The sequence below is a fragment of the Cornus florida genome, unplaced genomic scaffold (genome assembly GCF_030987335.1).
Source record: "Cornus florida cultivar Cherokee Brave unplaced genomic scaffold, ASM3098733v1 CherokeeBrave_3.0.0_Hap2_Chr09, whole genome shotgun sequence".
Taxonomy (NCBI): Eukaryota; Viridiplantae; Streptophyta; class Magnoliopsida; order Cornales; family Cornaceae; genus Cornus; species Cornus florida.
In genome coordinates this window covers 79,352,197-79,368,993 of record NW_026775579.1, presented here as the reverse complement: position 1 = coordinate 79,368,993, position 16,797 = coordinate 79,352,197, and the positions used below count along the sequence as shown (strand labels likewise).

The following is a 16,797-nucleotide window of genomic DNA, read 5'->3' as shown; positions in this document are numbered from 1 at the left end:
TACAGATAAAACTTAAATTAATTGGGCTTTGATAGCAACAAGCAGTAGTCTCGTACATTGAACAAGATGCATATTAAATCAACAATGGTATGTATTAGATAGGAAACCATTAGAAACCAATATCAACAAAGATTGTTCAAGTGCAACTTTTGACAGAAGAAGTGAGTAACATTACAAGAAACTTGTGACAAATGAAAATTCGATCCAATATATGAAAAGAGAATTGCTCTAAAGGTAATGTTTTTTTATTTTTTTATTTTCTGAAGGCACATCCGAAGAGAATATGTATATATCAGGCTGCAGGACAGTAAGCCTTTATTCTATGGTAGTACATGGAACTTGAAGAAAATATATAGTTGTTCAATATATACACACATATATATATCATATAGGTGTATGTGTGTATATATTAAACAACTATAGCAACAACATATCATATAGGTGTATGTGTACTATATATGAGAAACTTTAGTCCAATTTGCTGTGACAAGCCATTCTCAAGGGAACTGGTGGATCTGTGAATTCTCCAGTGGAAATTCTATCAAACACAATCTTGTTAGCTGCCTCAGTGTAGTGAACTCCATCCCAGTTTACTCGAACAGAGGGGCGTTCACAGGAACCGATGAATATTTTGCTGCCATTAATAGTGACAGTATCTCCACAACCTCCCACACTGCTATAGTTATACTTCCCTCCATAGCCACAGCAAGCGACAAGCGGATGCTCAAACCCTGCAGATTACAAACACAACATAAATGACACATCCATATTTATATCTATATCTGTATAAATTTTGTTCCTATGTTGATGCAATGTAAAACTATGTTTAACATGGAGCTTTTGTAGTATGACATACCATATTTTTGTGGTTCAGTATAGAGAGAGTACTTGACAGAGTACACATCTACATATGTGATTGCAGCTAGAGGAAGGTCCTTCCTGAGTTGCACAATGGCCTCCTTCAACCTGTAGTTAAAGTACTGAGCTACCTCATTGTAAGCCCTCGCGCAGCCGGCACTGTCCTTTTGAGCTGCTGGAAAAGTTGCCAAGATAGAGGGAAGGCAGCCCATGGGTCCGGTGTTGTGGATCCAAAACGATCTAGCTCCCGACTTGTTTATATTCTACATCATATCACAATGTCATAGTTATAGCAATTACTATACCACATTTTTAGTCATGCCTTTTTTTTCTTTTTTTCTCCTCAAGTTATCAAATGTAACCTGTCATAAGAATGAAAAACTACACGTATGATATACGCAGCACTTTTGTGATGAAGATTATACCTTGATGTTTGTAGAGAACCTGTTGACTATATCTGGGACAGAAGCATTCACTTCCTCTATGGACATGTTACCAAAGAAACCTTGACTTAGATCATTCTGACCAATATCAAATGTGTACAAGGCTTTTTGAAAATCTTCCAACTCGGGCATTAGATCCTTGTATATCCCTCCTACAAGAGTGATTGAATTCCAGATTAACAAATAGGAAGAAATTTAAAGAGGGAATGCAGCATATATATATATATATATATATATATATATATATATATATATATATATTCAAAAAGTTTGAGCAAACGCGCACACACCCACAATATTGCACCTAGCAGGGCTCGAACACTCAACCTCCAATTGATGAAAACAGCAGATATTGAAATGAAATGGCGCTGCGCAATAATATCATTTACCTGTTTTCTTGATAATTTGTGATCTGTATATGAATTGTGTGAATTGTAAGTACTGTGCATCTAAGTAGAAGGGGCTGTATTCACCCACCGGAATAATGGACAGTGGTGGTCTGATGGTTGATGCTTTAGTGGCGAAATTTGCACCATTGTTGAAGTTGGCCCCCAAAGAATTGAGTTAAGCACTGAGAAATGGGAGTCCAAAACTTGTAGCTGCAGTGGCACAATTTTATGTTAGGTCAACAAAATGGAAGAAAATGACAATTTGCTACAAAAAATGCCTCATTTAAAATGACACTTTGCTTGCATTGGGAATACAAAATACTTTCTGTGGCTCTATATTTCATTAATCTATTTGGGTTGAAGCATGACTGGGATAGCTTTTCTGACTATTCCCTGTATGGTCATATGCATTTAAACATGCTAGGCCCCAAGTGAAATGCTATCAAAAGTCTGTCATGTGCAGCTTGGGGACTATAATGAGGTGGGTCACAGCGAGACACACACACGATTCAATGAGTACTGTAAGTCCCCCATGTGAAAAATGGATAGGCAGTAGCATTTCTAAAACGTGTCAACCCTTTTAGAGTTTAAAATGTGATACGAGCAATGCCATACAAGTCGAGTCGGCATAGGTCGATTCTCTCACAATGGGGGGAGCGAAGCTCACCACAAATAGTGGGGTTCACCATCCCTTTGAGATTGCCAAAGAATCATTTTTCAATCGTTTAATATAGAAAATTACTTATGTTTCTTCTAAAGGAATCTAAATGACACCGCAAAATCATAACCCTTCGAGACATGGTTATTACTAATAAAAATCGCATTAATTGATCATCGATGTTCATCTTGGCATCATAATGCTTCGAACCTTTGAAATGTTTTTTCCAACATGTCTTAAAAGACTCATATCCGTTTGACATGTTTATTTTAGGTGTTTTGTTTTTGGCTAAAATAAAAATAATATTTTTGTTGTATGAGTGTTTTGAAAAAAAATCGGAAACACGTTTGGAAACGATATTTTAATGTGAAAATATCGGAAACAAAAATATAAATAGTTATAGTTTTGGGTCATGAGCAGTTGTCAAATCAAGAAAAAATAACTTTTTGGTATTTTTGTTTTGGGCCACTGTTCATCAAGTGTTTTAGCACATGATAAATTAAAATAAAGTCACACCAAGCATATTTTGTTGCCAAAATGGACACCGTAAAAATAGTAGAAACAAAAAACATGCCAAACCTCTTTGTTCTCTTCACTTAATAAATACTAGTGTTTGATATTTTTCCCCTTATGTCAAAAGGAGTGTCCCATGTACCTACCACTGAAATGAATATCCCTATCTTGATCATGCTAGCCTTTTGCACCACCATAAAACATTGTAACGACAGAAATGTAGGCCCAAAGTAGACTAAAATTGAAGGTGATACTGGTAGATACATACCCATGAAATCGATGATGAGACGTCCGTCTGAGAACCTCCCTGCTGGCATGCGAAAGAAGGTTTCTCCATAAGGTGGGTTGGTCCAATTGAAGGCGGCAGACAGTCCACCAGTGTCCGAATTCGAGGCGCCAAAGTTAAAAATCGCCGAAAAATCACAACATTGCACAGCAGAAACAGGGTTCAGGACAGCGACATAGCACAGAAGAAACATGCAAAAACAAGAGAGAGGAGAGACAGACATGGTCATTGTTGGACACTCCATGTTGTGTTGGGAATCTAGAGATGAAAAGTGTAACGACCCAAGCTGTTGCCAAAATTTAAAAAAAAATCGGCATAACCTCCCCTAAAAATGGGCCTTCAACAACCTGTCCCAATATACAAAACACATAAAATCATTCAGCATCCCATTCATCCGTTCATTATACCTCAACATAGTTCCTCTCATGGTGGAACATCTACACACCAATTAATCTAAATTATCATAATTACAGTCCCAAAATACAAGATTAATATTTAAAGTCTCTGTCTTACAACGTTACATGATACAATTGCATGGAAACATCTACCATAATTCCATTAGTTTCCTTTACATCAAACAAAAGATAAGTTCGTTCTTAAGTTACAAGGCCATGAATACTAACTTAGTTACAATTCCACAACTACGAATATACATAGAACGGTCAAAATACAAAATAACAAACAACCTTCTAACAACTTTCAAGCTTGAGGTGGATTGTCGTCCACTAGTTCATTTCCAAGACCTGAAAAAAATAATATAAATAGTAGGATGAGCATAAAGTTCAGCAGGTGACACTTAAGACACACATCTTGTGTCCTTGTGAATCCAAACAAAGCATAAGCCAATGGGAAATAGGGATCATACAATGTCGGGAAATAATACAGTATAACGATTCAATCTCAAGTATATCCAATGCAATGGTACGAGATGCAATGCATGCTAGTGTCGCTCCCCATTTTCATAATCCAAAACATCGTTTCCAAACTGTTAATACAGCCCGCCTTTTGGTAGCCCCGCCGCGACACGATAGGAGGATTGGCTAGTGTTCCTGACCCTTGGTAACCCCGCGGCATCATTATGGGGCCCAGCTAGCTCAACCACGCTAGGGCGACTCCCTAGTCCCCTCTAGGCTATATTAACCTCCGGCCCGTTGGTAACCCCGCAGCGACCAGGTTTCGCATAAAACTATTTCATCAAAAACACTTCCCTGAAATTCCCCATATTTATTTCAAGAACAATTTCTCCCATTTCATGCAAACCCAATGGTATGTGCATGTATATATGTTCCATACATTCAATGTCATGGCATTTAAAATTCTACACCATAAAATTAAACATTCAACATGTTTAACATCTCCCAAGTAATTATTAACACATTAATATATAACAAAATACATTTAAGCATGCTTTACACATAAAACAAATCACATTCAAATACATGAATTTCTCTAGACAACATTTAAAATAATCATTGATACAATTAACTTCTAATTAAGCATGCTTGGCACAACAAATGATTATAACTCACAATGGAACAAGAAGGCAGTGGATTAAGGTGTCCCTACCTCAAATTTGCACAAAACCCTTAAAATGGGTCTTGAATTTCGAACTCCAAGAAGGGCACCAAATCTGGAATTGTTCGTATGGATACGTAGAGCTCGTCGTGGGCTTCGTTTTGCCTCAAACGACACCTTAATCCGATAAGAGATGAGAAAGAAATTAAGCCTTGAAACTTTGAAGAACAAAAAAAAGAAAAGAAAAGAGAACTACTGGATAAGAGAGAGTGTGATAAGCAGAGAGGAAGAGATAAGTCATTATATTGGCTTATAATTCATGTGGGCCCCACAGGTGAATAAAATTTTATTTAAATTTAACATATATATATATATATATATATATATATATATATAAAGTCAAAAACATTACATTCTCCCTAACTTTAAAAAGGATTTCACCCCCCGAAATCAAGCCATACCTGAGAGAGAAAACAACTCTGGATACTTAGAGCGAACATCTTGTTCAAGCTCCCAAGTAGCTTCCTCGACTCCGTGGTGTCTCCAAAGGACTTTCACCATTGGTATCGTCTTGTTCCTCAACACCTTTTGTTGTGTGTCAAGAATCTGAACTGGTCCTTCCTCGTAGGAAACATCCTTATCAATGTCTACATCAACCCAACTCAAAATGTGAGATGGATCTGGCTCGTACTTCCGTAACATCAATACATGGAAAACATTGTAGACCCTATCCAACTGTGGTGGCAAAGCAAGTCTGTAGGCAACCTCTTCTACACGGTCCAAAATCTCAAACGGTCCGATGAATCGTGGCGACAACTTGCCACTTTTCCCGAATCTCATCAATCCTTTCCGTGGAGAAACCCGTAGAAAAACATGGTCTCCCACCTCAAAGGATAACGACCGTCTCCGCTTATCCGCATAACTCTTCTGTCGGCTCTGAGCTGTAAGTAACCTCTGTCTTATCAACTTAATCTTCTCAGTAGTCTCGAGTACAATGTCGGGTCCTAAGGAGGCTGTCTCGCCTACCTCAGTCCAGCAAACAGGAGACCTACAAGGTCTACCATACAACGCCTCAAATGGAGCCATCTGAATGCTCGCCCGATAACTGTTGTTGTAGGCAAATTTAATAAGTGGAAGGTGATCCTCCCAACTACCACCCAAGTCAAGCACATATGCCTGAAGCATATCCTCCAAAATCTGGATAGTACGCTCCGACTGACCGTCAGTCTGTGGATGGAATGCCGTACTCAGGTGCAACGCTAAGCCAAACGCTGCTTGAAGTCATTCCCAGAACTTCGAAGTGAACTTAGCATCCCTATCTGAAACAATGGTTACTAAAACTCCATGCAACCTTACAATCTCCTTCACATAAAGAACACCAAGCTTCTCTGCATCATCTGTTGCCTTAATAGGCAAAAAGTGAGCCGTTTTGGTCAATCTGTCAATGATGACCCATACGGACTCATTGCCCCTTCGTGACCTTGGAAGACTTGTCACAAAATCCATAGCAATATGCTCCCATTTCCATTGTGTTACAGGTAATGGTTGTAACAAACCGGCTGGTCTCTGATGCTCGGCCTTCACCTGCTGACAGGTAAGGCATCTAACCATAAACTGTGCAACATCTTTCTTCATCCCGTTCCATCAATACTGACGTCTCAAATTGTGATACATCTTGGTACCACCTGGATGAACTGCAAAACGGGAAGTGTGAAACTCCCGTAAGACGTCCTCATGACAAACCGTAGGAACCACCAACAAACCCCTGAACCGTAGACCCCCATCTGCATACAAGGCCTAATCTTTCACTGTCTCACCACTGAAGATCAAAGCGTGAATGGCATCTAAATCCGGGTCCTGTCTCTGTGACTCAATCACTCGTACAACAAGAGTAGGCTGAGCCACAAGACTAAACAAGAATGCTGGCTCACTGTCAACATCATCATCAAAGCAATACAATCCCATCTCTGCCAAATCCTTAAGCATCTTCCACTTCATAATAGCCAGACAGGCCAAAGTTCCATGAGATTTTCGGCTTAAGGCATCTGCTACCACATTTACCTTGCGCAGATGATACTGCAAGTCAAAATTATAATCTTCTAAGAATTCAACCCATCTTCTCTGTCTATTGTTCAAGTTCTTTTGGGAGAAAAGGTACTTGAGACTTTTATGATCCGAGTACACCTCGAATCTCTCACCATACAAGTAGTGTCTCCAACCCTTCAAAGCAAACACAACTGCCGCAAACTCCAAATCATGAGTAGGGTAGTTGTACTCGTGAGTCTTCAACTGTCAAAACCCATAAGCCACTACTCTACCATCCTGCATCAACACACACCTTAAACCATCACGTGAAGCATCACAATAGATCACATAACCTAAGCCACGCTCAAGTATCACCAACACTGGAGCCGTAGTCAATCTTGTCTTCAATTCCTGGAAAGATGACTCACAGGCTTCATTCCATGCAAACTTAATCCTTTTCCGGGTTAAACGGGTCATAGACGCTGCTAAACGGGAGAAATCTTTCACAAATCTCCAGTAGTAACCCGCTAGACCAAGAAAACTACGGATCTCAAACACATTCTTGGGTTGCTCCCAATTCAAAACAGCTTCAATATTAGATGGATCAACTGACACTCCACCTTCTGAAACAACATGTCCCAAAAACTTCACCTCTTGTAGCCAAAACTCATATTTCTCATATTTGGCATACAACCGGTGCTCCCGCAAAATCTGTAAAACAATATTTAAATGGACCTCGTGCTCCTCCCGAGATCGTGAATACACAAGAATGTCATCCACGAAAACTACCACAAACTGGTCCAAGTAATCGTGAAAGACGCGGTTCATTAAGTCCATGAATGCCGCTGGAGCATTAGTCAAGCCAAAAGGCATAACAAGGAACTCATAGTGTCCATACCGTGTACAGAATGCTGTCTTCGGGATATCCTCATCCCTAACCCGCAACTGATAATAGCCAGACCTCAAGTCAATCTTGGAGAAACAACTGGCTCCCCTCAGCTGATCAAATAAATCATTTATCCTTGGCAAAGGATATTTGTTCTTGAAGGTGGCGCGATTCAACTTCCGATAATCGATGCTCAACCTCAAAGAACCATCTTTCTTCTTAGTAAACAAGACCGGTGCGCCCCATGGTGACACACTCGGTCAGATGAAACCTTTCATCCTCAAATCATCAAGCTGTCTTTTTAATTCCTCCAATTCAACTGGTGCCATACGATACGGTGCCATAGAAATCGGCGCGGTACCGGGCATTAAGTCAATAGTAAACTCCACTTCTCGGTGTGGAGGCAACTCTGTCAAATCCTTCTGAAACACATCCAGAAAATCACGAACAACTGCAGGATAATATTCTTCCACAACATCATCCTCTTCGGCTATAAGGCTAGCCAAAAAGTAATCACCACGACTCCGTCCACGAATTCCATAAAACGATAAAATGCGGGAATCACTCTGATCTCCCACGAAAAAGAAACAGTCTCCCTCGGGAGTACAAACTGTAACCCTTCCTCTGAAACAGTCGATCGTAGCATGAAACAAAGCTAACCAATCCATCCCGAGAATGACATAAAAGCTAGTCATCTCCAGGAGGATAAGGTCAAACACAAAAGTCCGCCCGACTATCACAATGGAACAGTCCCTCACGACTCGGCTCAAAGACACTGAAACTCCAACTGGCGTATCAACACACAACGCCCGATCCATAAAACTGTCCTCTAACCCCGATGCAAGTGCAAATGATGATGAAATGAAAGAATGAGATGTACCAGAATCAAACAAAACACGGGCCCAAGAACCAAACACTGGAAATATACCTCGGAGAACTGAAGGTCCAGGAGATGCATCAGTTGGTGCAAGGGCAAAGACACGCCCCTGCGGTGCTTGTGCCTGTGAACTACTAATTTGAACACCAGACTGTTGTGCCGACACAGTAGGAGTATCCCTCCTAGCTGGTCGTGAACCCTGAGAAGACAAGGCAGGCTATGATGGTGGCGGCGGTGGTCTGAAACCTGATTGAACAGTAGCCGACTGTAACGGCCTCTGCCGTGACCCTCTGCCACTAGTGTGCTACTCCCTGACTAGGACAGTCCCGAATCAAATGGCCTTGCTTGCCACACCCATAACAAGCCTTCGGAGCTGAAGAAACTGAAGTCAATCTCATAGGACAACTGGACTTGTAATGCCCAGGCTGCTGACATTGAAAACAAACAACTGCATTCCTATCAGACCCAGCTGGCAACGGAGTGGTAGGAGTAGATCGTGCAGACTGCTGTCCCTGAAACTGAGATGGACCGCCCTTGTTCCTTTTCCAAGAAGATCCTTCTGAAGATGGCCCTGCACCCCTCTTTTGCTTCAACTGCTCTCTTCTTGCATCCTTCTCTTTATTATCAGCTTCCAGCATCAAAGCCCTTTCCACTGCTTCAGAGTAAACCTTAATGAACTGTGCCGTGATCAACGGCCTCATCTGATCATTAAGACCAGAAACAAACTTCCGAGTCTTGTTAACTTCATCTCTCACCATTTCTGGAGCAAAGCGAGAAAGTGAAGTGAACTTGTTTTCATATTCTGCCACTGACATGCTCCCTTGGATAAGGTTATGAAACTAGTCTTGTAACTCCCACCTTTTGGAAAGCGAAAAGTACTTTTCATAAAACAATTCCTTAAACTTGTCCCAACTCATCTCTTCTACCTTGTACCGGCTCGTAACCGACTTCCACCATAATTTGGCATCCTTAGCAAACTTATAAGTAACTAGGATGATCTTCAAATGATCCTCTGTCACATTCATAGAAGTCAATTGAGTTTCAACTTGCTCCATGTAGTCATCTGCTATCATTGGATCCGTACTACCCTCAAACATAACCGGCATCAGCTGAGAAAACCCCTTAATAATCTTGAGACGCTTCTGAGCTGGCATCTCCTCAACTTGAACTATAGGTTGTGGTGCCGATTGCGACTGAGCAGCAATCGTTGCCCTCACGACATTTTGCAACAAACGATTAAACTCCAGTGCCACAGAACCTTCACCCACTTATATGGGTGCTTCAACATTATCCCTCCTTGTGGGGACAGCTCTCGGGGGAATCAAGTCCCTAAGAAGTGTGTCCTCATCATTTAGCTCCTCCGGATTGGAGCTGGAGCTCTCGCCAACATCACCCTTAGTCGGTCTAGGGCCAACTTCCCTGATTTCCTCACGCCGTGACATCGTTCTATAAAACAAAGGAAATAATTTAATAACGATAACACTAAGGTCCAACCGTGAACAACCCAACGCAAAAACATACTGTACAAACATTTAGCATGTAATACTATGCAATGAACACATTAATATAGGAATATAAGCACATAAGCATGTAAGCAAGTAAGCAGTTAAGTATGCTTTTTCAAATAGCAAAACACTTTTCCAAACAAGGAAATAATAATGCAAATGACTTCCCAGATAACCCTAGGTAAGCCTCTACCCGTCGTCCTAATGGTATTCGAACCATCGCTCTGATACCAAATTTGTAACGACCTAAGCTGAGGCCAAAATTTTAAAAAAAAATCGGCATAACCTCCTCTAAAAATGGGCCTTCAACAACCTGTCCCAATACACAAAACACATAAAATCATCCAGCATCCCATTCATCCGTTCATTATACCTCAACATAGTTCCTCTCATGGTGGAACATCCACACACCAATTAATCTAAATTATCATAATTACAGTCCCAAAATACAAGATTAATATTTAAAGTCCCTGTCTTACAACGTTACATGATACAATTGCATGGAAACATATACCATAATTCCATTAGTTTCCTTTACATCAAATAAAAGATAAGTTCGTTCTTAAGTTACAAGGCCATGAATACTAACTTAGTTACATTTCCACAACTACAAATATACATAGAACGGTCAAAATACAAAATAACAAACAACCTTCTAACAACTTTCAAGCTTGAGGTGGATTGTCATCCACCAGTTCATTTCCAAGACCTGAAAAAAAATAATATAAATAGTAAGGTGAGCATAAAGCTTAGCAGGTGACACTAAAGACACACATCTTGTGAATCCAAACAAAGCATAGGCCAATGGGAAATGGGGATCATACAATGTCGGGAAATAATACAGTATAACGATTCAATCTCAAGTATATCCAATGCAATGGTACGAGATGCAATGCATGCTAGTGTCACTCCCCATTTTCATAATCCAAAACATCGTTTCCAAACTGTTAATACAGCCTGCCCTTTGGTAGCCCCGCCGCGACACGATAGGAGGATTGGCTAGTGTTCCTGACCCTTGGTAACCCCGCGGCATCATTATAGGGCCCAGCTAGCTCAACCACGCTAGGGCGACTCCTTAGTCCCCTCTAGGCTATATTAACCTCCGGCCCGTTGGTAACCCCGCAGCGACCGGGTTTCGCATAAAACCATTTCATCAAAAACACTTCCCTGAAATTCCCCATATTTATTTCAAGAACAATTTCTCCCATTTCATGCAAACCCAATGGTATGTGCATGTATATATGTTCCATACATTCAATGTTATGGCATTTAAAATTCTACACCATAAAATTAAACATTCAACATGTTTAACATCTCCCAAGTAATTATTAACACATTAAGATATAACAAAATACATTTAAGCATGCTTTACACATAAAATAACTCACATTCAAATACATGAATTTCTCTAGACAACATTTAAAATAATCATTGATATAATTAACTTCTAATTAAGCATGTTTGGCACAACAAATGATTATAACTCACAATGGAACAAGAAGGTAGTGGATTAAGGTGTCCCTACCTCAAATTTGCACAAAACCCTTAAAATGGGTCTTGAATTTCGAACTCCAAGAAGGGCACCAAATCTGGAATTGTTCGTATGGATGCGTAGAGAGCTCGTCGTGGGCTTCGTTTTGCCTCAAACGGCACCTTAATCCGATAAGAGATGAGAGAGAAATTAAGCCTTGAAGTTTTGAAGAACAAAAAAAGAAAAGAAAAGAGAACTACTGGACGAGAGAGAGTGTGATACGCAGAGAGGAAGAGATAAGTCATTATATTGGCTTATAATTCATGTGGGCCCCAAAGGTGAATAAAATTTTATTTAACTTTAACATATATATATATATATATATATATATATATATATATATATATAAAGTCAAAAACATTACAAAAAGTGTGGTTTATGTAGTGTGTGAAAGTAGACTTTTCAATAACTTGTCAGAAGAAACTTCTCTCATTTTTATCCACATCATGGTTTTTTTTTCAAACACAATCTTGATATCTAATGATACGTGTTCTTCTGCATCAATTGATTTATATTTCGTAAAGATGGACTTTTCAATTACGTGACTCAGGGGCGGCTCGGCCCATGGGGCACTTCACTCCGCTCATTAACATAGAGCCACTCTCCTTGATTGATGAGATACGTGGGTTAGTTAGGTGCAAGGAGTTGTCCACCTATTATGAAATGAATATGAGTGGCCTTTTTGGGAGATGGTGCTGAGTTTTGATGACTGGATGAAACCTTACTTTTTATTTATGTCCAAATACTCTCCTTTTTACCTTTTTTGTACTCTTCAATTTCTGTTGTTTATTTTTTGTTCATGTTAGAGTTGATTTCCAGAGCTTGCAAAATAAAAAAGTAATCTTGAATTTTTTTCTAGTAAAATTTGGTGTTTGTGCAAAAAGAAAGGAAACCTTGGCTAGATGTCTATTTCAAATACCAACCCAATTAATGTAATTAAACAGGTTCTTAACTCTTTCTTTCCTAAGAAATCTGGGAAGAGAGTATGTGAATGTATGAAAGAGTGCAATATACAGAGAAAATAAAAATCAAAACTAACCTTTTGGAAATAATAATAATAATAAAACTCAAAACCAGTAATTGAACAACTATAACAACATATCATATAGGTGTATATATATATATTGTGTCCATTGTTGAAGTGCTTGTTTTTGTGACAAGCCATTCTCAAGGGAAAGCCAGAGATGAAAAGTCTGGTTTATGTAGTGTTTGAAAGTAGACTTTTCAGTACCATCTCAGAAGAAAATTCTCATGTTTATCCAAAGCATGGTATTTTTTTTCAACCACAATCTTGAAATCTAATGATATGTGATCTTTTACATCCTTCGTGGAAATGTTACCTCAAAGACAAAAAAAAAAAAAAATGATTTATATTGTGGAAAATGTATCAATAAATACATTCATGTGGAGTGGTCTCGAAATGTGGGATTCGTGTTTGACCATAAACATTTGTTGAAGTGCAATATTACTTGAACCAAAAAAAACATAAACATTTGTTGAAGTGCAATATTACGTGAACCAAAAAAAACATAGACCGACTAAAATACATGGAAGAAATGTAATCAATAAATATATTCATGTAGGTTGCAAATGATATCGAAATGAATTACAGATAAAACCTAAATTAATTGGGCGTTTATAGCAACAAGCACTGGTTTCATACATTGAACAATGCATATTAAATCGACAATGGTATGTATTAGATAGGAAACCATTAGAAACCAATATCAACAAAGATTGTTTAAGTGCAACATTTGACAGAAGAAGTGAGTAACATTACAAGAAACTTGTGACAAATGAAAATTCCATCCAATATATCAAAAGAGAAATGCTCTAAAGGTACTGTTTTTATTTTTATTTTCTGAAGGCACATCCGAAGAGCATATGTATATATCAGGCTGCAGGACACTAAGCCTTTATTCTATGGTAGTACATGGAACTTGAAGAATATATATATATATATATATATATATTATAGGTGTATGTGTATATATATATAGAACAACTATAACAACAACATATCATATTCTTTATCTAAAAAAAAAAAACAACATATCATATAGGTGTATGTGGATATATATTGTCCATTGCTGAAGTGCATTGTACTATATATTGAGAAACTTTAGTCCAATTTGCTGTGACATGCCATTCTCAAGGAAACTGGTGGATCTGAGAATTCTCCGGTGGAAATTTTATCAAAAACAAACTTAGCTGCTGCCTCAGTGTAGTGAACTCCATCCCAGTTTACTCGAACCGAGGGGCGTTCACACGAACCGATGAATATTTGGCTGCCATTAACAGTGACAGTATCTCCACAACCTCCCACACTGCTAAAGTTATACTTCCCACCATAGCCACAGCAAGCGACAAGCGGATGCTCAAACCCTGCAGACATAAATGACACATTCATATTTATGTCTATATTTTTATAATGTTTGTTCCTATGTTGATGCGTTGTAAAATTATGTTTAACATGGAGTTTTTGTTGTATGGCATACCATATTTTTGTGGTTCAGTATAGAGGGAGTACTTGACAGAGTACACATCTACATATGTGATTGCAGCTAGAGGAAGGTCCTTCCTGAGTTGCACAATGGCCTCCTTCAACCTGTAGTTAAAGTACTGAGCTACCTCATTGTAAGGCCTCGCGCAGCCGGCACTGTCTATTTGAGCTGCCGGAAAACTTGCCAAGATATAGGGAAGGCAGCCAATCGGTCCGGTGTTGTGGATCCAAAATGATCTAGCTCCCAACTTGTATATATTCTACATCATATCGCAATGTCAGAGTTATAGCGATTCCAATAGCACATTTTTAGTCATGCCCCTTTTTTTTTCTCCTCAAGATATCAAATGTAACTATCATTAGAAAGAAGAACTACACATATGGTATATGCAGCCCTTTTGTGATGAAGATTATACCTTGATGTTAGTAGAGAACCTGTTGACTACATCTGGGACAGAAGCATTCACCTCCTCTATGGACATGTTACCAAAGAAACCTTGACCAAGATCATTCTGACCAATATCAAATGTATACAAGGCTTTCTGAAAATATTCTTCCTCGGGCATTAAATCCTTGTATATCCCTCCTACAAGAGTGATTGAATTCCAGATTAACAAATGGGTAGAAATTTAAACAGAGTATGTAGCAGATATTGAGATGAAATGGCACTGCACGATCATATCTTTTTTTAGAAGTTCAAACAAATACACATACACCCACAATATTGCCCCTAATATGGCTAAAACACTCAACCTCCCCTTTGGAAAGGAAAGATATTGCGCAATAATATCATTTACCTGTTTTCTTGATAATTTGTGATCTGTATATAAATTGTGTGAACTGCCAGTATTGTGCATCTAAGTAGAAGGGACTGAATCCGCCCACCGGAATAATGAACCGTGGTGGTGTGGTGGTTGATGCTGCAGTGGCGAAATTTGCACCATTGGTGAAGTTGGTCCCCAAAGAATTGAGATAAGCACTCAGAAATGGGAGGCCAAAACTTGTAGCTGCAGTGGCAATAAGGTCAGCAAAGTGAAGGAAAATTGAGTTACAAAAAATGCTCCATCAACAGCCTGTAAAATGATAGTCTGCTTGCAATGTGAACACAAAGTACTTTAATTGCTTAAATTTCCCAAAAAAAAAAAAATAATAATAATAATAATAAAAATAATAATAATAATAATAATAATAATAATCATAATAATAATAAGTGTTTGATATTTTTCACTTGTGTCAAAATGAGTGACCATGCAATTTTATGGACCTACCACTGAAATGGATATCCTTATCTCAATCATGCTAGCCCTTTGCACCACTATAAAACATTGTAATGATAGAAAATGTTGCATGCCTAAAGTAGGCTAAAATCGGAAGTGATACTGGTAGATACATACCGATGAAATCAATGATGAGCCGTCCATCTGAGAACCTCCCTGCTGGCATGCGAAAGAAGGTTTCTCCATAAGGTGGCTTGGTCCAATTGAAGGCTGCAGCCAGTCCACCAGTGTCGGAATTTGAGTCGCCAAAGTTAAAAATTGCGGGAAAATCACAACTTTGCACAGCAGAAACAGGGTTCAGGACAGTGGCATAGCATAGAACAAAGATGGAAAAACAAGAGAAAAGAATGGAAGGCATGTTCATTGTTGGACACTCCATGTGGTGGAAGAGAACACAAGATGTTGTCTAGGATGCTAGAGATGAGAAGTTTGGTTTATGTACTGTGTGAAAGTAGACTTTTCAATCACATGTCAGAACTCAGAAGAAGCTTCTCATGTTTATCCAAAGCATGGTATTTTTTCCCACACAATCTTGAATTCTAATTCTATACGTAATTTTTTAAATCCATAAAAATATCATCTCAAAGACAAAAAGTTTGATTTGTCTTGTGGGGAAAACAGTCTTCTCAATTACTCGATTAGAAGAAATTATGTGGTTCACCAAAGCAGGCTTTATTTCAAGCCAAACTTAATATGTGATTTTTTATTTGAAAAAAATGTTTAATAAATTTCAATCAGTTGTTGATTGGTACAGTTGTTCAAGTGCAATCAATGAATACATTCATATGTGACTAAATGTGTGTCAACTTTCAACCCTCATTATGTAGGAGGTTGGAAGGTTGAGGCATCAAACAAACGAAATGAAATTTTGGTAATTCAATCAGTGAATAGAAAGAAACATATGTGAACCGGCTTACTTCAACCTGAGATAAAATTTTGTGAAGCATGAGCAACTCTATATTATCATCGACAAGGTAAACTTTCAAAATTCAAAGACATTTCAAATTAATCCTTAAAAAATAGTATGCCAAAGTCATTAGTTTGAGTCCTTTTTATGCCATTATGCTCAAGCATTGCATATGTATAGCTTTCATATTGTATTGTTCTCAGGTGATACATAAAGCTGTTCAATTTAACATCTCTGCTCTCAGTTTCTGCTTTAGGTTATTATATGAATATATTTATTTATTAGTGCCCCGTATGACCAATTTGTGTTCTTGTAGCCCAAACACTGTAAGCAAGAAGATAGTCATTTGATCAAAAGGTTTTAGGTGAGGTATTGGCATTGGGCTTCTCCTGGTTTTAGGCTTGATGCTTGCTGGTTTTTAATTGCGGATGCTCAAACCCTGCAGATTACGAACACAACATAAATGACACATTCATATTTATATCTATATATAAATTTTGTTCCTATGTTGATGCAATGTAAAACTATGTTTAACATGGCGCTTTTGTAGTATGACATACCATATTTTTTTGGTTCAGTGTAGAGAGAGTACTTGACAGAGTACACATCTACATATGTGATTGC

General features: G+C 38.5%; 1 pseudogene; it reads right to left on the bottom strand.

Annotated features, from left to right (window-relative positions):
* Positions 1 to 73: 73 nt before the first annotated feature.
* On the bottom strand, positions 74 to 15,942 carry LOC132272930 (uncharacterized; annotated as a pseudogene).
* Between the last annotated feature and the right edge of the window lie 855 nt (positions 15,943 to 16,797).